Source organism: Eptesicus fuscus, chromosome 20 (assembly GCF_027574615.1).
Source record: "Eptesicus fuscus isolate TK198812 chromosome 20, DD_ASM_mEF_20220401, whole genome shotgun sequence".
Lineage (NCBI taxonomy): Eukaryota > Metazoa > Chordata > Mammalia > Chiroptera > Vespertilionidae > Eptesicus > Eptesicus fuscus.
The window spans coordinates 24,671,065-24,694,990 of NC_072492.1; the positions used below are offsets into that span (position 1 = coordinate 24,671,065).

General features: G+C 38.8%; 1 protein-coding gene across 1 annotated transcript in view; it reads left to right on the forward strand.

The window, feature by feature from the left end:
- The window catches only part of STXBP4 (syntaxin binding protein 4), a 106,693-nt gene that overhangs the window by 64,966 nt on the left and 17,801 nt on the right, over positions 1-23,926 (forward strand). The gene's annotated exons all lie outside the window — the stretch shown is intronic.

Sequence of the window (23,926 nt, forward strand, 5' to 3'; positions counted from 1 at the left end):
AATGAGAGATGTGCATAAAAGTGCATACCTAAGTATTTTTATCACATCATTTCTTATAATAGAAATATGGATGTTCAGCTGTTACAAATTGGTTGCATAAGTATGTAATTCTTATTCAGCCATTTGAAAATAAGGCTGAACTTTCCTCCTATCAAGCAATGACCATCTGATTTCATGTTTGTCTATGCGAGCCTTCTGCATCCATTCAGGTGTTCCTGGCTGAAATTAGCAATATTTTAACTTTTAAATCTAGAAGGTCTGTAGTAGCTCATCAGAAGTGATTTAGGCAGATGGGGAAAGGTTTTAGGAGAAAATGGGGAAATGCATTTGAAGGCCTTCATAACTTTTCTTTTGGATCCAAAACTCAGACTAGATATAGCACCTTCTCATTGTACTTATTCTGGGTCTCAAACTATCATCATTGCTTTTCTTGTTTCCCCCAGAACTCATTTTTATTAACATGAATTTATCAAAGGGCGAGTCAGATATCTTTGGTGAAAGTCAGCTGTACTACTTAGAATGGGCATTATGGAATTTACTTCTCCGTAAAGTAATCATGCGTGTTTATATATCTTCCTTCTGGGATTTAGGAGAGTGTTCCAAGCATCAGGGAATCACTTAGCATGATTCCGATGCCATTAGAGAGACAAGTCCACCTGTTTTTAGAAGGCAGACCTGTTCTCTGGAGACTTGATTATTCAGAGCCAGATAATGGCCACTGTAAATGTTTATAGAAAATGCTAAGCTCATATATTATCCCGTATCGTTAAAAATTAAAAGTAGGTCACTTCTGAAATGTTCCATTAAGAAAGTATATCAGATTCAATCTTGGGTGATTTCTGGGAAAGAAACTATGCTTGGGTTATTTAATTTTGTTTTAAATGGGCAAATTATTATTAGCTTTGAGAAAAATCAGTAATTTCTTTCCTGGTACAGTTTTATTTCCAGAAAACTGTATCACTTAAGAAAATGTAATCATTTAGATTCCTTGCTTTATTCTTGCATGAACTATTCCTTGAGTATCCGCAGTGGGTCAGCGCCTAACCTAGGCACTGGAATAACAGCATGAACAAAGCCCTTGCCATCCCATTGCTTAAGGGCAGAGATGACAAACAAGTTAGCAAATAAGTGAGTAACAATTCCAGACAGTGATGACTGATACAAATATAACAAAACCAGCTGATGTGTAAGTGGGGATGTTACTCCTCTTTAAAGGGGTGACATTTGAGCCAAGATCCCGCCTGGAGAAAATCTACGGGAAGAGCTTTTCAGGCCAAGTACAAAAGCCCTGAGGTAGGAGCAATCTTAACATAGTTGCAGGACAGACAAAAACCTGGATATCTGATACATCGGAGCAAGCAGGAGAGTGACAAGTGAAGGTGGAGGTGGAGGAAGGAGCCAGGTCATACAGGGCTTTGGACACCATCCTCAGGAGTTCGGATTTTCTTTTGTGTCATAGGAGCCATTGATGGTTTTAAGCAGGAGGAGTAATATGACCTGATCTACATTTTAAAAGATCATTGAGGCATTTCTTTGAAACTGGACTGTAAGAGCCTCAAGAGTAAAGAAAGCAAGATTACTTGGCTGTTGCAGTGGGAGAGGGTAGTAGCTTGGGCTTGGTTTGGAGTAGGTAGGAGCAAATGTTCCTTGTTTAAAAAGAGATTAGTATTATATCTACTAATGTGAGTGGATAACATTTGGAACACCTGAAATTCAATACTGATGTTCAGACTTGATATCCCTGTGCTTATGGGGCCCATGACTCCAGATGCACAAAGCAATGCTGTGTTGTCATCACAGATCTTAGCTGACCTCATGTTTCCCTATTGCTCCTTCGGCACATTAATTAACTACTGAGTATGTGCCTCTTTCATGGAACAAATTCCATGAACTGAAATGGTGAAATTGTTTAAGAATACCAAATCTGTAGTAATCCTCTGCTATTCTCTGTAGGTATATACGAAGCAAACTTAATACAGTTTGTTATAAAATCATAAAGCCACCATATTTCCTGTATTTAGTGCACACACACAGATTTCTAGTGAGTAGTGATCCCAGAGCTACTACACGGTATGCATTTTCATGGAAGATCATTACCAGGAAAGTATTTCAGATCCGGACTTTAATCACATAGACTGCCAGCAGTCGTAATATAGGAAGGCTTGGCTAGATGAGCAGTACTTAACTCCTCCCACAGGACAGGAGTATGGTTGTCAAGGGGATTGCAGGATGGACAGTGTCTAAGATTCAATCTGGTAAAACACCTTAGGACTACCATGATGAACAGATCATAACATAAAATGATTTCTAACACAAAAGCAGGAAAAAAAAATACAAGGACTGCTTCAAAAACTACAGAAGGGCATTGATGGTAAAGTCTGTTAAATTATCTGCTTTCCAAAAAATGAACTCCAGTTTCTTTCACGATTAGAACTGACTATAACAACAGAATGTCTAACATGTAGTTCACGCTGCAGTCCTATAACTGTCTGGACAAGCAAAATGTAAATGATGCCAGAAAGAAATATTTGTCCTTCAAGGACTGAGGATGTCCTCATCCAAACGGAGTAAATTTTGGGGGGTTAATGGGATGGGTGTTCTCCGGAGGTCAAATGAGGACGAAGTAGCAACAGCTCATCTCAGAAAAGACAGCAGTGGGAGCCGTTGTGTGCAGTAACAGCTCGAGCAATAATTTAATGTGATAAACGAGTTCAATTTCGATCCAGAACTTTCTGCCTTCAACAACAGAATATGACTATTACTAGGACAGATAATATATTTTGAAATCGTAATATCATAGAGATAAAAGGTTTTTAACTTTTATCAGTTTTACATAAGGTTTAAAAGTACTATTTTACTTCAATATGTCTGCACATCAATAAATCCTGTGAGGTAGGCATTATCATTTCTAATTTAGAAGGTAGAAAAAGATCAAGGCTCAGAGAACTTAAATGATGTACTTAAGTCACAGGCTCGGAGAGGACAACCCCAGAACCCTAACTCAGATCTTCTGATGAGTCCTATGGGTCTCTAGGGGATATACACTGAGTGGCCAGATTATTATGACCACCTGACGTTTGTAGGCAAATTAGCCGTACACTGCATCGTATGGGATATGGAAGCCGAAGGCCTATTCGAACACCTTTGCTGTCTGCAGTTACCAAGATAAAACGTCTCCAATTCGCACAGGAACACAAGGATTGGACAGTCGAGCATTGGAAAAAAAAGTCATGTGGTCCGATGAATCACGTTTCCAGTTGCATCATGCAGATGGCAGAGTGAGAATTTCACGGAAACAGCATGAAAGCATGCACCCCACATGCAAGAGTACAACCCTTCAAGCTGGTGGGGGCAGTGTTATGGTTTGGGGCATGTTTTCCTGGCATGATTTGGGCCCTTTAATTCATGTGGGAAAACGTCTGAATAGCACAACATACCTAAGTATGGTTGCTGATCAAGTTCATCCTATCATGTTGATGGCGTATCCCAATGGAGATGGCTTCTTCCAACAAGATAATGCGCCATGCCAAAATGCAAATTGTGCAGGAGTGGTTTCAAGAACATGAGGGACACTTTACCTTGCTTAGGTGGCCCCCACAATCACCAGATCTCAATCCAATTGAGCATTTGTGGGATGAAGTTAAAAGAGCCATCAGGCAGCTGGTTCCACAAACATCAAATCTCACAGAACCGGACAGTGCTATTCATCAGGCATGGTGTCAGATTCCTTGCATCACCTTTCAACATCTCGTGGAGCCAATGCCAAGAAGAATCGCCACAGTATTAAAGGCAAAAGGTGGCCCAACGAAGTACTGATGGGGTGGTCATAATAATCTGGCCACTCGGTGTAGTTTGTCATTACATAACAATTGAATTAGGATATTTTTTCTCTTTGGAGTATATAATATGGCAGGAAAGGGTCGGGGTGGGGGTGGGGGGGTCTTATACTCAACGGTATCTTAGATTTGATAAAATACGGTGACTTATTAGTTACCTAAGTTTCTGGAGTGGGAATACAATCTTCATGACATTGTTTCAAGCACAAAGGGAACTATATTAAAATGCTTTAAAAAATGTAAAGCACTATGTAAATAGAAGATTATGTTTAGAGTTCATTTTTTATTTTAATTAGAATCATTGACCAAAATTTACCTCATCTTAACTAATTTTCCTGACTTACATCTTCAGAATAAAGCACCAGCTTTCATTGGTTCAAAAAACTTCCCCAATTTTCCATCAGGTATAGAGGATACCTAACTTTGATGCATTAGTTTTTCAGGAAGTCAGATTGGCAGAGTATCTGTGGGTTTGTTGTTTTTTGTGTTTGTTTGTGTGTGTGTGTGTGTGTTTAGAAACTTGTCTTTGAATATTCTTTTTAGAGGGAGCATTTGTTACTTCTGAAATTTAAACCATCTTTTAAAAGTAAAAAAAAAAAAAAAAAAGTTAAGCATCATGGAAACCTCACAATAAGAAATAAAAACTCCCTTTGGCATCATTTACAAGAGTGCATAAAAGGGGAATAATAGATGCGCCTAGGTTAAAGACCTTAAAACCAAAGATACAGAATCAAGAACTGAATCTTTAACAATCTTTTTCAAAAACGTGTGACCTTATGAACTTATCCAACCAACATTACCAATTAGATTAAGATGATTAGGTCTTGGGACTGCACAATGCTATTGGTGTTTCTCATTTCTTCTCCCAAATGCTAACGAAAGTTAAAGTCAACATAAATTCACTCCCAGAGTAAATTGGGAATGAGAGAACCTGCTTCTTGCACGAAATCTTTTAAATCTGGAGTTAATTCCTCAACCTCACTTTTGCTCTGTTTATAAAATGGAAAGAATGAGCATCTTGGCTCATTATATTATGGACTAAAATGGAGTAACATTTGTGAAATTGTCTGTAGATTTTACATAAAAATCAGTTCTATGTACCCTAAATGCTATCTTCATCAAAACAATAGGCTCATTTTTTAAATTTATCTTTATAAATTAAGTATTGTTGAAAGTATTACAGATGTCCCCTCTGTTCCCTCTTCGTCCACGCCCACCCACCCACCCACCAGGCCTTCACCACACTATTGTCTGTGTTCATTGGTTATGCATATAAGTTCTTTGGTTAAACTCATTTTTTACTTGTAGACAGGCAGAATAGTATAGGTTCAAATACAGCTCTACTACCCAATAGATTTGTGTTTGGGGGTTTCTCTAAGCTTTCTGAGTCTCATTTTCTTCATCTATGAACATGGAGATATCACCAAATCATAGAGTTGTTACAAGAATTAAATATAATACATCTGAAGTAGCAAGCTTATTAAAGATAATGTTTATAAAGTGACTCACATCTGGTAGGTACTCAATATATATCATCATTATAATTTTCATCATTCATTGTCATTATGTAAAAGAAGTAGTTTGTCCTTGCAGTCTAGTCTGAGGGTAAACTATTCTCTTCTTCCCCACTCTTTGTTGGAGGGGGGGAGCTGGAAACCTTGGAAGGTGGTGAAAGGTTTCTACTAATGTAGATTTGTATCATCTATCATTATTTTTAAAAATATATTTATTGATTTTTTTACAGAGAGAAAGGGAGAGGGATAGAGAGTTAGAAATATCAATGAGACAGAAACATCGATCAGCTGCCTCCTGCACACCCCCTATTGGGGATGTGCCCATAACCAAAATACATGCCCTTGACTGGAATCGAACCTGGGACCCTTCAGTCCGCAGGCCGACGCTCTATCCACTGAGCCAAACCAGTTAGGGCTCACCTATCATTATTAAATCACTCCACTGAAAACACATAGGAAACCATGTGCTGAAACCTTGAAAACAATTGCATTCACTCTTTAAGTAGCAGTTACATTTGCATAGGAAACCCAGCTTTAACTCACATTTACTTCGGGAATATAAAGTTTGAAATACTAGAGAAGTTTAAGTCTAACTGACAGCCTCAAGGGCTCCCATATTGCAGTCTTGTATATGAAGAGGGAGGCCTTGCTGAACTTATATAGAAGGTAGAAATGCCCAGGAATAGGTATGAGTAGCCACCCGTTCATTGCAAACCTTTACAGTAAGCTACATTTTCACAATCATTCCACCCCTAAGAGGAAGGAGTAAGCCATAGAGATATCTCGTAGAAGAATGTCCCATCAGCATGTGCAAAGGCCCTGAGGCAGGAGAGTGCCTGGTATGTTTGTGAAAAACAAACTGACATTTGCCTGTATCTTCCCAGTTGAGAAAATGACCTTCAGAGTGGCAAGGCTAGAATGTTTCCCTGGGTGAAAAAAGTTCCCTCTTATATACAGACTAGAGGCCCGTTGCACGAAGATTCGTACAATAGGCCTTTCTTCCCCTGGCTGCCAGCACCCGGGACCAGGCCTTTGCTCTGGCCGCCACCTTCCGTCTTCGCTCCAGCCAGAGCCTTCAGTCTTCACTCCAGCCGGAGCGCCATTCCTGTAGCTCCCTCTGCCCCCTGTCCTCCCCCTCATAGCAGGCGTCCCGCCCCGCCCGGCCACTGTGCGCCTGCATGTGTGCTGCCCAGAGGCCCGGAGCAGCTGGGGGCGGGGCTGCCACCATCTTTGTCTCGTTAGTTTGTATACTCACTCCTGATTGTCTGGTGGGCGTCACGAAGTGACAGTAAATCTGTATATTTCTCTTTTATTAGTGTAGATCACCTTCTTAGAGCTTTGATGAACTTTGTGAAGCAACTTCATGCTCTGCTGAGATGACTCCCGTCTGCCTTGCCCATCTCTTTGACTCCTTTCTATCCAGTCAGAGGAAGTTTGGAGGAAACAGCTTAGTTAAGACTATGTTAGAAACGCTGTGGGTGAATCTTCCTGAGAGAAGCTGCTGTCCCTCCTCACCACGTGACGTTGTCTCATTCAGTTTAGCATTCCCAATGCCTATCACAGTGCTGGACACACAGCTGATGGGACTGTTTCATGAGTGAATTTGTTGTTAAGTTACCTCCCCCATAAATTCAGAAAGAAAGAAGGAAAGACATCCTTCCCTACTGCGGTGTTTTCCCTTCTTAGATTTCTGGGAACGAAAAGACAAGCATGACCTTTATTTGTTCACAGGGAAGCAAATGAATGAATCCTGAGAACACTGAGATGAGGGAATTACATATTATAAATAGAATGAAACTTACCAACCTAATATGAATGCTGGTTATTTCATAATTCTCTTGTTTTCTTCTTAATCTACAGAGCTCTGTTTAGTTTTATAGGAGACACACTCAGTGTTGGCAGATGCTAAAAGCTTAATTGTCTGATTCCAAATGATACTAACATAATGGACTCATTTGTTATGTCTCCATTTTCTATCTTCACATCACATAAGAGCGCAAACCTTTTGTAACCTGACAATAATTGAAATGCCTTTATCTTTTATTCATTTTATTTTCAACTTCTTTCTCTGTAGACCCCTAGTGGAAACAGTCTTAACATTATTCATTCCTGTTTGGTGCATTGAATGCCTGGTACTTTGTACCTCATTACTAGCAATTTGTGAATTCTTTATAAATGGTTTTGCTAATTAATTCCTAATTGCCTTGTTGGACATACTGATGACAAAATGCCCAAAAGATTTGGTTTCATTTACATAACATGTAAGTAGGAAATGGCGAAAATATATGCTCTGTTGCTTTTACTGTTCACTTCAGAAACATGGTATTATTTTAATCTAAACTAAGCAAATGAAAGCATTTCGGCTCCTAAGGTCATTATTTGTGAATTAGGAAATTACATACCTGTTGAATTGAAATCTTTATTTCTAAAAAGTGAATTGATAAAAGTGTAGGGATGCTCAATGGCATGTGCATAACTTCCCCCCTACAGCCTGTTCTCTGTGGTCTTCAATACCTAAACCAGACCACATCACTCCTCAAGTCCACACTCTCCATCCTCCTCCTATCACACTTAGAATAAGATTTGAACTCTTGACTGTGGCATAGGAGGTCCTCGTTGCTGGCGCTGACTAGCTGTCTGATCTCATTGTCTGCCACTCTTCCCTGCTTACACTACCCCAGCCACATGGATCTTTCTGTGGTTGTTGACATGCCAAGCTCATTCCCACCTCGTTGCCTCTGTACTTGCCCTCCACCTCCCTAGAATGGCCTTCCTCAGAACTTCATCAGACTCACTCTTTCACTTATTCATGATCTGTCTTCTCACGTCATCTTCTCAAAGAGGCTTTTCTCAGCCACTCTAAACTACTAGCCCCCCTCATCAGTAAGTATCACTCATGATTCCTCTACTCTAATTTGTTTTTTCTAATAGCACCGATTGCTACCTGAGACTGTATTTTACATTCTGTCCCACTAGAAAGTAAAATACAGGAAGGCAAGGTTCTCACATGTCTTCTCACCACTGTAGCCCCATAATCCATTACCTCAGTGATTCGATATGTGTTAATTGAACAACTAAATGAATAAGATCCTGGAGGTAGATTGTATAGGACTGGACAACCGTTGAAGAGAGAAACAAAGAGAAGTAAAAACAACACTGAATTTTTGAGCCTGGATAACTGAAGGGTGGTAGAACCATCCAAAGTCACAAGTAACCCAGAAAGAAAGACAGATTTGGGAGAAAAGACAGACAAGTTCTGTAGAAATGCTCATAGACATTTAGAGGGAGATTGAGAGCGAGGTCAGGATTGGAGATGGCTAGGGGATGATTCATGTAGTTCTGATAGTTGAAGCCCAAATATTGTAGAGAAAGGATGTATCAGGAAGAGAAGGAGAAGTCCTGTGGGGACAGCTCAGAGGAAGAGGGGCCAGATGGAGAGCAGTCAGGATGCTAGGAGTAGAAATGAAGGTAGGTTATTGGGAGGTTAAAAAATAAAGCCCAAGGAGAAGAGAATTTCACGGCGGGGGTGGTAAGCAGCGCTAAATGCTGGTCACAAGAGGACAACACATGAGAAACAAATTGGCTGTGATTGTGAGCATTTGTGGCCTTTGCGAGAGATGCTTCCATAGATTGGTGAGGGCAGACATACATTTTACCAGCGCTGCCTGGATGCTAGTTTAATGTTTCTTCCGTGATTCGTAAGGCATTTCAATATCTCTTAGACCTTCTGGTCATTTTGTAAATGTCAGTTATGTAACTCTAGTTTAAAAGGTGTAGGATTAAGGAAAAAAGGTCTAGGAAGTTGAGCTGCATCTATACCGATCCTATAACATATGGTAGACGTTACTTAACTAGAACAAATTCCCGCCTGTGCCCAGATTTCTGTGACTTTCTCTCGAGGGATGCAAGGTGCTCTGATAACGCTCAACAACGTGTCATTTAAGTGTGTGCACAGTTTTTTTCTAAATTGAGAAGTGCTGAGATAGAAGGGAAAATGTTACTTAGGCCAGCAATATACAGGGTTTCCCCAAAAAATGTATACACACTGTCACAGCTGATAGCTCAATTTTGAAAATAAAGCGTATTTTAATAAACACTGTGTTTATAATTATTCAAAATGTGTGTATACATTTGAGGGGACACCTTATATTTATTTTATTGTCTGCTGACATAAAAGTGTGTTCAACTTTATTTTTGTTAATTTTGAAAAAATCTGAAAAGTGGATAAGCAGGAAAAATTGCTTATAATTCACCACTAAGGGACAATCATTGTTTACATTTTGACTTAATTTCTTTCAATCTTTTATTTCAGTTTTTTAAAACTTTTGTGTTGTTTCTATGTAACAGGAGAAGGAATATAGTGGCCCACAGCATAGACTCAAGACTCAGTTTGCCTGAGTTCAAATCCCACCGCTGCCTCTTGTAAGCAACATGAACTTGACGAGTTTCATAACCTCTGTGCCTCAGCCTTCTCACCTGTAAAACGTAGGAACAACTAATTCTTGTGTAAGCTTATTTGCCCTGATAGCTGGTCTGCAAAGCAGTTCATCCCAGACTCTCTCCACCTTTCCAATCCTGCCTGTTCTATGTTCCCCCTGCGCTGGCACCTGCATGGAAGACTTCGCACTCCTTGTGTTATTTTATCTATCACTCTCCTCGCGTTCTGTACCTTTTTCATTCGTCTGGATATGCAAATACTGTTTACAGATGTCATCTAGGTTGGGAGCCACCTCCATTCCTGGAGACTGGGCTAACATGAGCCACGGAGGAGCCCAGTTAAGGATTATACTTGTCCACAATGGCCTTAAAGTTGCATTGTACTGTGTCCCCACATTAAAGTCAAATATGACCTGGATCTGTTCTGAGAAAAAAGGATCATAAACTAAAGCACTTGGTTGTCTGTATCAGTGTTATTATCCTAAAAAGCCATTAACCATGCAATGATAATCAAATCACAGGATGGGCTGTTAACAGTAATATGCCCCTTAGGGTAATTGCAACCGTGTGTGCTGTGTGCAGACTGTTGTGACAAAAACGGTGCTGAGACGAGGCTAAATGGAAACTACTTAAGTAATAGAGGACCCAAGGGAAAACAGTCTTCTGATGTTTCATTCAGGGAATGGTTAGCATTTCTTTTTAGTGTCCTTAACGAAAAGGGAGATTAAGAAAGATGGCCTTGTTGGCCTCTTGGTTAAAATAATTGGTCCATGCCCTAACCGGTTTGGCTCAGTGGATAGAGCGTTGGCCTGTGGACTGAAGGGTCCCAGGTTCGATTCCGGTCTAGGCCATGTACCTTGATTGCAGGCACATCCCCAGGAGGGGATGTGCAGGAGGCAGCTGATCGATGTTTCTCTCTCATCGATGTTTCTAACTATCTTTCTCCCTTTCTCTCTGTAAAAAATCAGTAAAATATATGTTAAAAAAAATAATTGGTCTAGTAGCATCAAGGCAGAAGGAACCTGGTCATAAAAGCTGCAACTCTTCTCCATGGATCCATTATTGAAAACAAAACTAAGCTCTCAATTCTCCCCAGTTGACCCAATGGGCCCCTGGGGTATGACAGTCTTAATTCTCCTATTTCCCAGAGCCACCCTTGACTTTGAGTGTTTTGGCACCCTCTTAATTACTCTCCACATTTGGGGCTCAGAAAAACAATAGGTGAAGTCTCTGTAATATTCTTTTTAAGCAAGGTTTTTGTCCACCTTAGTCTTTACTGAAAACACCTTTGCTGTGTCCTGGTGCTGCAATGTAGGTTGTTATCCGAAGGTGGGACTGACAAGGTTCTGTAAGTACAACGCTATGCTTTGGGAGGTTTTCTAAACATGAAAATGCTACTGTTTTATGGCTCTAGTAGACGGTGGAGTGACATTAACTTAAGGAAACAGACTGCCGCGAGGTTTTCAGAGTACCTTGCAGTAAATCAGCCTTCAGAGACTTCCTTAGGAAACACATTGGCCCTTCTTAAAAATATAAATGCAATTCACTGCACATAGTTAAATCATCTAGCTCTCTTTTCTAATCCAAGATAAGGGAGATGTGTCAGTATGTAATACGACTTCCTAGAGATTGGAACGAGAGTTGGGATGCTCTTCATCCCGCAGAGCTGCCAGGCTCGGGGTTCTTTGTGTGTTCTCACTTCTTAGGAGTCAATTTAGGAGGAAGGTCGCATTTGTGTGGCATCTTGACCCAGCTCATCACCCTGAAGTTTTCTTTTAAAGAATGACTAATTATGTACTGTTTCACACGTAGAAGTGAACATTTTGTTTGTGTATTTTCTGAAGTTTTGACTACCCCCTCTTTTTCTTTGGAGTAGAAACCACTGTTTTTTTTCTCTTTAATAAAATGCAATGGCATAATTATATTAAAACTAGAGACCCTGCCGAAACCGATTTGGCTCAGTGGATAGAGCGTCGGCCTGCAGACTGAAAGGTCCCAGGTTCGATTCCGGTCAAGGGCATGTACCTTGGTTGCGGGCACATCCCCAGTGGGGGTGTGCAGGAAGCAGCTGATCGATGTTTCTCTTTCATCGATGTTTCTAACTTCCTATCTCTCTCCCTTCCTCTCTGTAAAAAAATCAATGAAATATATTTAAAACAAAAAACAAAAAAAACTATACTCTGAAATCAATAAAAATATATTTTAAAAATACAAATTCAAGAAATAATGCCTTGTTTGACTGTTTATATTTAAGTGAAAACATTTGAGCTACTATCTCAAGGACTAAAAGTTTCATGAAACATATACATTTATAAACATAATTTTTTAAATGCTCAATGGGAAATATTACCATTTTCCAAAGACTTGATAAATGTTCTCAAAACATTGCTGGGGAGTATATTTGCATTTGAGAACATAGCTTAAATATTATATTGATAAAGTATTTCATTGTGTTTGTGTTATTTCCAAAGACCATCGGTGCCTAGATCATAGCACACACATGTATGTTTACCATAAACACATTCAGAGGATAAAGGCATAAAAATCTTGTTGACTTAATGTGACATGTCAAATTTCCCCATCTCAACTCCACTGCCTAAGGTGTTTTAGAAATTTAATTGGTGTTTGAAACAGTTTTGAGATTTCCAGATAAAAGGTTTCACACAAGCACACATTTTATTATCTGGCTTTCTGTCTAGTGGTTGCTCGCAGCACACATTTAAGCTTCCTTGAATATGAAGGTAGCACGTTAAGACTATGAAGAGGTCAAGAAGTATAATTATGGTTATAACTAATTATAATGTGCATTAACCAAGTATAATTACAAAGCAGTTAATTGTTAACTGTTGTTTAAACATGATTTTCTTATTTGAGTAGAAGACAAACAAACACTGGGATTCTGTGCTCTTCTGTTATAACTGTGCTGTGTTCTGTGACCTAGATTTCAAGACTCTGTAGTATTTCCTGTATAAAACCAGTGTATTCCCTCTCTGCACACCTACCACTAATCATAAAATATGAGTCAGCTACATAGAGGCACTAACTGTGTACAGTTTTTAATCAAAACCTTTTATTAATGAAAAACAAGTACATGGTGCTATTATAATGCAGATGAGCTAATAAGCTAACTATAATTAAGAATCTTTCTAGAGGGAAATTTCTCAGGAGGTAAATATTTAAAGACTCACTCTTAACTTGTTTTTTAATAATATGCTTTTTTGTATACATACAGAAATTCATTTCTGTGTCTGGTATAATCTTAGAATTCTTGGTAGGCAGAAACTGTAACTCTAAATTTGTTATTGCACTAAACAAATATTTTCAATCTATTCTCTTCAAAGAATCTACTATTATAATCTCACTCTTAAAAAAAAAAAAGTATTTACTCTGGAAAGCAAACAGCTACCCAGTTCTGTCACTGGTAAATGATATGGCAGATTCAGCCATACTGTAACCTTTTCCCTTGGCTTAACCCTTAGTATAAAAAAGACTAGTTATGAAATTTTCCTTTGTAGCCCATTTATGTTGATATAGTGACCAGAGGTCTTAAGGTGACAATTATGCTGTAACATCACTGTCAGGAAACTGGACAGAGTTCAGGTTCTTTCACTGAACATGCATCACAGAGTCAAGCCTTCCCATGCAACACTCTGGCCTTGACTAAAAAGCACAGCACTCATTTAAGAATTAGGCGTCTTAAAGAAACAGGTCTATCCAAATTGGCTGGACTAATAATCAGAAAATAAAATGATCCTTTCAGCTAGATCTAAATGGCATCCAGCATCTGTCTTACAAGGGAAATACCGACTCATCTGCTAAACTTGGTGTTTCCAAAAGGACAGCTGTTTGCATCACGTGGCAAAACAACTGAGGGACTGAATGTATTTGAATTGTTATAATCTCCGAATATTACTGTGAAGCATTCTTTTTTAGGGTCTGTTCTCTTTCTTAATCATTCTGTCACATCTCTTCTGCCCTTCCTTTCTTCAGCAAATACTGATTAGTACCAACGATGTGTCAGACACTGAGTATTGATTGGGGGAGTAAACAGGCATGGCCTTTCGGGGAGTACACTTGGTGGGGGAGTAATTGGACTTCTTAAAAAGTTTAATCATATAAATTACTTATAAATTATGGTGAGTGTTCTAAAGAGCAAGAATAAAGTGTTATGTATTTATCCAGCAAACAATCTTGAGAACCTACTATATGTCAGGCATTTTGCTAGGTTCATAGCAGACAGGGATGAATGAGACATGATTCTGTCCTCAAAGATCTTATGGTTTAGTTGAGAAAACAATAAACAGGAAAATCAATAGATGTGTGATTTCTAGCTTAGCAAGAGCTATGGCTGATGGCGAGCGTGCACCTGCTCTGATAGAAATGGAGGGGCGGTCAGGATTGTCTGCTTGGTAAGCTGCAAGACTTCAAGGGTGACTAGGAGCCAGCCACATGGCACAAGAAGATAGCATTCCAGGCAGAGGCCAGCGGCTGCCTGCCCCAAGGCATGAAAGGCGCCAGAATAGACGTATTTAGTGAGATGGGGAAGATTGCAGGGAGGATAAGCTTTGGAGAAATAAAACTTATTTTTGCGGAAAATTAAGTATAATTTGCCTGTGAAACGTCTAAGTGGAGATGCTATTGGGAAGTTGCTGATATTAGTCTGGAGTCAGAAAAAAAGAGCTTGGCTGGCCAAATTTGAGAGTCATAGCATATATAGGTTTTTTAAGCTCTGAAAGTCACGGCGCTCCCTAGGATAGGAATGTAAGTAGGGAAATGAGCTCCAAGACTGTACCCTAGGAACATTTAGAGGCCCATAGAGAAAGAAGAAATCAGACTTAAAGGAACTGGTCAGAAAGATCAATGGAAAGAGAAACTGAATAGTTTTGAAAGCATGCTTCTGAATAGTTAAGTAATTGTCATAGTAGATAGTAAAAAAAAATTTAAATGACTCTCAATAATCACAAAAGACTCCATATCTTTTTTATTTTTTAGAACCACTTTCCAAAAAGTAGAAACTATCTCAATCAGGTTAACTAACTCACTCTATTCTCTCTGTAAAGTAAACTGCTGTGCATGGGTGATGTCTGCTCCCAACAGCCTCTCTCTGGTACTGCCATGCACTTAACTGCCACCGGTTAAAGTTTATTATCAGAGTTGGTTGCATTTGTGTGCAAAATGATTCATGCCAGTTGTACTTGCCACTATAAAGTAATTGTATAATTTGTAAGTTGATGAAATGTGAGTACGGAAAGAAAAAGGTGTTTTTACAGAAAAGAAGTTGAATGCTTTAGAGCAGTGGTTCTCAACCTTTCTAATGCCGCGACCCTTTAATACAGTTCCTCATGTAGTGGCGACCCCCAACCATAAAATTATTTTCGGTGCTACTTCATAACTGTAATTTTGCTACTGTTATGAATCGTAATGTAAATATCTGTGTTTTATGATGGTCTTAGGCGACCTTGCTAGCGGTTCTCAACCTGTGGGTCGAGACAGGTTGAGAACCGCTGCTGTAGAGCCTAAGACCATCGGAAAACACAGATATTTACATTACGATTCATAACAGTAGCAAAATTACAGTTATGAAGTAGCACCGAAAATAATTTTATGGTTGGGAGTCGCCACAACATGAGGAACTGTATTAAAGGGTCGCGGCATTAGAAAGGTTGAGAACCACTGCTTTAGAGAGATTTCATAAAGGTGAGCTAATCATGCTACTGATCAGATGTGAGGGAATCATGTGTAAACGATTCTGGGGAAATTATAAAAGTCTATAAGAATTCGGCTCTTGGATTGTTTCATAACTGTTCTTAATTCTCAGTCCACTTTAAAGAAACCGAAACTGGAAATGGCATCTCATGCATTCTGAGTGTGGTTTCTGAAAAAAAAAAAAAAAAAAAAACCTATACAGAATCCTAATCAAAGGACTAATCAGCCAAGGAAAGACTTTGAGCTAGTAAAGATTGACAACTGAATATATCTTTATGTTTTGGTTTGAAGTAAAGTAGATAAATACAAGTATATGAAATAAATATATATCCGCTATCTTATACCCACAATATATATATGCTACCTTAACTGATGGTTGATCTTCTACTGTAACCAAGTATCTTCGTATCCAGTTCTAGCATATATCAAGTGATACAAAGATGAACTTTAACTTAGCCTATGTTCATCACTAAACTATATTAATAAGTTACTGAATAAATGGAATCTTACAAGTATATTCCTTTTCTTTCATGGTTTGGATAGGTAAGTACTGCAAACAAGGGAAAGGAGTCTTTCGATGGTTTGAATTTTCTAAGCATATGCACCTAGCCTTTGTATTTTTCTGCTTTAATCATACTGATAACTTTTAAGAATATATTTGATTGCTCATTAAATCAAACCAACCTGATAATCTCACTCTTATTCTTAACACATAACCACAGTTAAGTTTACTAAAGCATACCTCTCAAGGAGAAAAGACTACAAATGAAAAGGGTTTCCCTCCTTATTTTGTGAAGTTCTCTTTTCAATTAAGTGCACACCTTTCCCAAGATACCTAGAGGACATGAGAAAGAAAACTTTGTAATACTGTTACATTTTAAATAGCAGCCCTTACTGTTCCATACATTTATCTGCAAGCATTTAATTTTTAATCAATAATGATATTTTGAAATTCCACATGTAATAGAGTCAGTAGTCATTGTGAGATGGCAAGTGATTAAAGTGGATGGATCATAAAATAGAGTCTAATAGGAGACTGGGATCCGGCGGGGGGGAGGGGTGGTGCGAATAGAAATGAAGTTTAAAATTCCCAGGGTTTATAAATTATATTCTTAAAGATAATTTGATTTATTGGATTTTAAATACATATGTAGGATGTCCCCCAAAATGTATACACACTTTGAATGATTATAAAGTCAGTGTTTATTATCATACAATTCATTTTCGAAACTTAAAAGGATCTACAGAAATGAATAATGATTTTGGTCAATGCCTGTTTTCAAACTGATGACCATTCATTCTGGTCCAGGCACTGCTGATAACACGAAGCAATGGAATCGCAAACATCAAGAATCATTTCGTTTGGTATTTGTGTGCCCTTAGTTTCTCTACTATTGCAGGGTTTGTACTGTAACCTTTATCTTTTATGTATTCCCATTAAAAAAAAAAAATCTAGTGGCACTTCAGGATAAATTTTCTTTGTTCAAAGCTTAGTCTGGCTTCACCCATTATTTCAAATCAGTTAAACTTGAAAAGGAGTCGAAAATTAAGTGAGTTATCAGCTGTTAGAGTGTGTATATATATATTTTTGGGACACCCTGTATTTGCATGTACTAGTACACACAAATGTCTGATAACCAAACACATGTTCATGGTCCCTGCCTATAAATAGTTAATGTCATTCCATTATTTGTGTGTTGCTTACGAGGCAGCTTCCATGCCAGTACAGTGCTTTAAGACATGATTATTACATACAGAATCAGAAGTTAAGTCTTTGGGCCATCAGATAGAAACAACAGGAGGACATATTTTGGCTCAATTATGAGCAAGAACCTTAGATAATTGGGCCTATCCAAAAACGCGAAGTCCTGTATTTGCCATCACTACAGCGCTTGGACAAATCCTAAAAGAGTTGTAGATATATTGGATGAAAATGGAACTTCCAAGCCCTGGCTAGGGTTGAGGGTTTGATTCCCAGTCCAGGGCACATACCTGGGTTGCATGTTTGATCCCCACCCTACAGGGGCACATGCAGGAGGTAGCTCCCTCACATTGATGTTTCTCTGTTTCTCTGTTTCTCTCTCTCTCTCTCTCTCTCTCTCTCTCTCTCTCTCTCTCTCCCTCTCTCTCTCTCTCTCTTCCCCTCCCCCTATCTCCCCCTCTTTTCTACTCTCTTTAAATCAGTGGGAAAAGTATCCTCGAGTCAGGATTAACAAAGAAAAAACTATGGAACTTCTGAAATCCCTTCTATTTGGCTGTTGCAAAGCATTTTGCACAGAAAGCAAAGATCCTGAGGGTACATGGGGCTGAAATACAACCCAAATGCATGCTCCGATACAGGCCCATGTTTCCTAGAGTAAGGAGTGCCTTTTTCATATTTTGTAGGACCACTAGCCTGGTAAGCTCCATGCCCTCAGAGTTCCATCAGCTCAGAGGAGGCACTATTTTCTAGCCCTTGCACTCAGAGGGAATGCCATTCTCAACCCAGAATGGAAACTTTTGATCTAGTTTTTGCCATCACCACAGGCAAGCGGTGGCTTGTTTTTCTTCAGTTTCCTCATCTTCCCTTCTATTTCCTTCCTTCCAACACTAAGAGTCTGAGTAAGCAAATGAAAGGACATGAATTAAATATTCAATTCAGAAAATGCTATTTTGGCCCTGGCTTGGTTAAGTGTCGTCCCAGGCACTGAAAGGTTGCCGGTTCCATTCTCGGTCAGAGCACATACCCAAGCTGTGGGTTCGATCCCCAGTGGAGGTGCATACGGGAGGCAGATAATCGATGTTTCTCTCTCACATCAGTGTTTCTCTCTCTCATTCCCTCTCCCTTCATCTCTTTCTAAAAATCAATAAAAACATCATTTTGAAAAATGAAGAAAAGAAAATGCTATTTTGGATCCAAGTTTGTCTGAGGAAGACTCGGTACCCTCAAGGAGTTAGCAGTCTTTGGGAAGAGGGGAATAAAATATTTGTGCAAATTATCACAAAGTGAAATGGAAGATATTACATATTGTAGGAATGGTACAAACAGAGGGAAAATGTTTTAAAATCAGGAAAGCGTTTATAGAGAATATAGCATTTAAGATTTGGCTCTGAGGAGTTTTGAATGGCAGTAATGGAACCAAAAGGAAGTTGGGGTGCATGGGAGATAAAGGTAGACTGTCATAATCTTAGAAGCCCTCAGAGAACTATGAGATGCAAGATTGAAACAGACATCTCATTATTTAGCCAGCTGTAAGCAACCATAGTCTTGAGGACATATCTCAACATGAATTATTAACTCTATCTCCATTTGCACTGATGCCCTAGGGTCCTCAAGATCTCAGACACACTCATCCTAACAAGCCTGATACCTTAATATCTTAATTAACCTATCGTCCTATGGTCTGACTGTTTATGGCATCTATGGCAGACTCAGTGTTTGCCCTGCCATGTCTGTCACATTCGAAACTGTAAAGTCAGACGTTTGCTTTTTCTGCCTCCTCCATTCCTGACCAGTGAGATGTGAAGGACAGTATGCTTAGGAAATTTTTTTTTTAATTTATCTTTTGTTGAAAGTATTACAGATGTGCCCCTTTTTCCCCCCCATTGACCCCTTCTACCTCACATCCGCCCCTCCCAGGCCTTCACCACACTATTGTCTGTGTCCATGGGCTATGCATATATGCATATAAATTCCCCAGTTAATCTCTCCCCACCCACCATCCCAGTCCCACCTTCACTCTGAGATTCATCAGTCTGTTCCATGCTTCTATGTCTCTGGACCTGTTTTGTTTCTCAGTTTATTTCGCAAGTTTTTAAGTAATGGATAAGAACACGTGGAGCTGAGACCGCCTCATTTTCCCCCTTCCTGCCTTCAATATGATATGATGTCTGTGGCCCTGGAGGCATTTCTGCAAATGGAGGGTGACACTACGGATGCTAGAGTAGAAAGATCGAAAGAACCTGGGCCTTGATGTTATTATTGAGCAAGTTCCAGACTCCTTAACTATAAACTCGTGTTCGTTCACCGCCCAGCTGGGTAGTCTGTCACTGTCACCTGAAAGCAGTCCTAATAGGCCACATTTTCTCTAATTTTCTCCAAGCAATATTGCTTTTTAAAAAATCTGTAGCTGGGTCTCAACAAACCATTGTTGAACATTTATTATGCACCAAAGACCATATTGTGTACCAGAAAGTGATACAGAGATAAGATGTAGTCATCGCTCTCAAGGAGCTCATGTTTTACATGAAGGAGTGATAAGGGCTGTGATAGAAACTAGTACAAACCACAGAAGTACCAGCCGGGCAGGGGAAGATGAGGTCTGCCAGGGAAGCTGGGGGAGGGTGCACAGAGGGAGCACCATTTCTGCTGGTGTAAGGTGTTTCTTTTTTAAAAATACATCTAATAAAAATTTAAACAAATCTGCTTATAGACAAATATCCAAAAGAAGTTTTATTTTTATGATATTTTTCAAATTTTACTGTAAGTAATGTGAGATCCTTACTAGATTTTCAGATAACCACACTTTAAAAAAAATTAAAGACAAGAATGTTAACAGCAAAATGCTACATGATTAGGAACTAGTGATATTTAAAGTTGCATTACTTATGCTGAGGGTAGGAAACATAAATGATCTTGACTTCATTTCATCTGGTCTGTGACGGCATTTCTAAAGTTGAATGTCTGTTGGTCGTCCACTACCCTGTTGTCAAAATCCACAAATAACAGTTGTACAAATATTTGTAAGAAAGTTCCCCTGGTGAGTACAAAGGTCTTACTTATAACAAGAACATTTCAAGTATGTGCAGGATCCACTGAGCCATCAGCCTTCATGGGAGGCAAATTTCCATAGTCAGTCAACAACTATTTCTTGTGTGCCCGGTGTGCATGTGTGAGGCCCTGTGCTGGACCTGGTCACCATTCCTTGTGTTAGGCCGTGGATAGTAGGCACTCAACCAGTGTGAGTAGAAAAAGCGTTGAGTAGACTTTCTGACAGATCCAGGGTCCAGGCAGGCAAGGATCCAGAGGCACTGATGAGAAACACGACAGGCTGGACATGTGTGAGGGAGATTTTGACCAGCTCTCTCAGGGATAGGCTTGGGTGAGAGTCCAAATCAGATTGAGAGATGGGATTTGGAGATTGGACTCCACCATCTCCAAAACAACTTACCTGCACAACTTCACTGTGCTTAATTTAACTTGCCATAATCCTTTTTATGTGTTCTCTCTTCTTTTGTATTAATGTGATCTATAATTATACACACAACTGTAAGATCTAGTTAACAGCAGTAAGCATTTTTCTCTCTCTCCTCCTCCTTCTCCTTCCCTCCCTTCTACTCTCTCTAGGAGTCAATGGGAAAAAATAGCCTCTATCCTTGGGTGAGGATTAAAAATAATAATAATAACAACAACAACAAATAAAAGGAGTAACTGTTCTCTTCATGACTATGAGTAATGGTCTCCTTTTGTATATCGTTGTATAGTGATATATTATCTAATAAGAGTCTCATGGTAACCCTATAAGCTAGGCAAGATAGATGAAAAAGTTGAGACTCCACAAGATTACTTTCTCATGTTATTCAACTTGTAATTAAGGAACATTACATATAGAATTAGATGTTCTGACTGCAAATAAAGTGGAAATTACACTATGTGATGAATTTCATATTCTTTAGAATACTGAAATTATTAAGCTCTCTAACTTGATGATTTCAATACTCTAAAGAATATTGAAATTATTCTTCAATAAGAATAACCCCCCTCCTTTCTTCCACTCAAAATGTCAAAAGCTTTTTACACTGTGTATTAAACTACTTTTTAATCTGTGCTACCATGATGCCCATGACTTCTCCTAATAGTATAATTAGTATTTCTCTTACTAAGAGTGAAACTAAGCATATGTTTATATGTTTAAGTGCATTTGAGTCCTGTGTCCCAACTGTTCCTCATGTTTCACAGACTCCTATTGGTCATTGATCTTTTTCTTGCTGATTGTAGGCATTCTTTATGTATTAGGGAGTTGTGCCTTTGTCTGTGCTATGACTTAGTCTTTCATAGAAGTCAATACTTTTTCTTCATGATACTTATTCCTGTTTTTCATGATTTCTTTATTTATGATTGTTTTTTAAAGCTCCATCAGATCAAGGCCCATATTTATTTGTTCATCATTGTATATTGAGCACCAAGTAAAATGCTGAACACCTAGTAAATGATCCATAAATATTTAATGCATGGGCCAAACGTGACAAAGAGAATCTTGGTACATCAGTAAACTGGGAACTTGGAAGGGGACGATTTTGTATGGGAATGTGATGAGTTTGTTTTTGGATAAGTGACATTTAGGTGACAGCCAATAGTCTAAGTTGAATACATACGATGCTCTTATTTGGCAAGATACTCGCGAAGATTTCAGAGTCAGCACCATGGAGTGTTTGATTGGAAACAGATCTCTGATGAAGAGATGTTATGTGAGGGTTCACCAACACTTCCCAGCAAAAACTATTTCAAGTGATTATAGTTGTTACAACAACTTTCTAACAAATGTGAAAAGAAAAGAAAAATAGGAGCATTATATATTTGCAAGTATAAAGATACGGGGAATGTAGAAAAATGTTAATGCCTTGGAACAATAATTATTTAATACAGAGTATTTAGCTAATAAGTTATAATTATGCCCCAGTTACTTATTGTGAAGAAAAGAAAAATCTTTACTAGTGGAAAGCTGACTTCATTGTACTCATATACTAGTAAGCTTGTGGAAATCAAAAGCGCTTTTATTGTAGAGTGTAGGCTACTTGAATTACCAGTGTATTCTGTTTTTCAGTTTAAATTGGACATTGATGGTGTTTTCTATTACTGAAATACCACTGAGAGATAGTTACTATCAATTTAGTCTCCAATTCTATATATTAACTGCATGGGAAAAAAGGACCCATTCAGTCTTCTAAAAAGAAATGCTTATTTTTTTCATAACAGAGACTTTATCCTAAAATAAACTATATATATCTATATATAATTTAATACTCAGGAATATTTTGATGGCTACAAGTCATCAAATAACCATTTGACTTAGATATGAATTGGTCCCTTTAACAAATCTGTTATGAAGTTATAGTCCCTGTTCAATAATTGTAAGAAAATAACTTGGGCAGGAATTTGATTTTGATGGCTAGCAGATGTGGCATCTCGATGTCAATCTCGATTTTCAAATGAGCCTGTGGATTAAAATATACTATCTTTGAAGTATACATTTTTCTCCTTTTCATTAAAATCTATGAGTTGAGAAATGAGGAGTATGCATATAATTGTGCTGGACAGACAAATAAATCATTTAGACAAAAGTCCTGGTTGTGCTGGGATGCCTTTCGGCTAGACATTTAGCTATCTTTGCCTTATTGATCAGAAATCCTGGTATTTCGGGCATTTTTGTTATGAAAACAGGGTTTTTATGTATAATCATCAGATCCTTCGTTGCAGATAAGGGCTTGTCAGTGATGAAGGAAGTGATCTGCAAAGACACAGAAAACGTGGAGAAAATACATCTACTTAAACAGGCCCGGCAGCAGCAGCTTATCACGGTCTGGCTGGCTGAGCACCAGCTGGCAGTGGGCACTGGAGGAGGCATATAGTGTCACTTTGAGGGATTTCAAGAAGCCAGTCAGTCTGGCCGGTGTTGCTCAGTGGTTGAGAATCGACCTAGGAACCAGGAGGTCACAGTTCAGTTCCCCATCAGAACACATGCCTGGGTTGCAGACTTGACCCCCAGTGAGAAGCCTTCAGGAGGCAGCCGATCAAGGATTCTGTCATTGATATTTCTATCTCTCTCCCTCTCCCTTCCTCTCTGAAATCAATAAAAATGTATTTCTTTAAAAAATAAAACTTAATTAATTAATTAATTAAAAAAGAAGCCAGTCAACTGCTTATGCTGAGTTCCCAGAAGTGCTCATTTTCTACTTAAAATAGGAACATTTATTCCTTGAGAGAGAAAAGAAACTCCTAGGGGGCCTGTGTTTAGGAAGGAAATAGTTATGAATTTTTGGACAGGGTCTTATTGTATACAACTTGTGTTAAAAGACTGGAGATCAAGATAAAATAAAGCTTGTTTTGTTTTCCTTCATTATAAAAATAACCTTCTGATAGCTGTTCTCAAAGAACATCCTCTACAAAGCAGTGGTGACAGAGTAAGGTTTTATTTCATCAGATGGTCACGGTTCCTGCATTTTTGCTCTGCCTCCCACTGAGACTTGGGTAAATGGAAGTTAATAGTCTGTGGCTACAGCCCAGTTACTTTCCTGCGCATGGAGTCCGTTCTGTAGTGCGTTAATCTATCTTATACCCATCGAAGGAGCCATGATAAGCTAGTATCAAGGACTGATCCGAAAGGTCAGTTAAACTCCTTAGCAATATCCAGGGATAGAGTAGAGAGATGGAAACCATTCTGTTCTAGAGGGTTC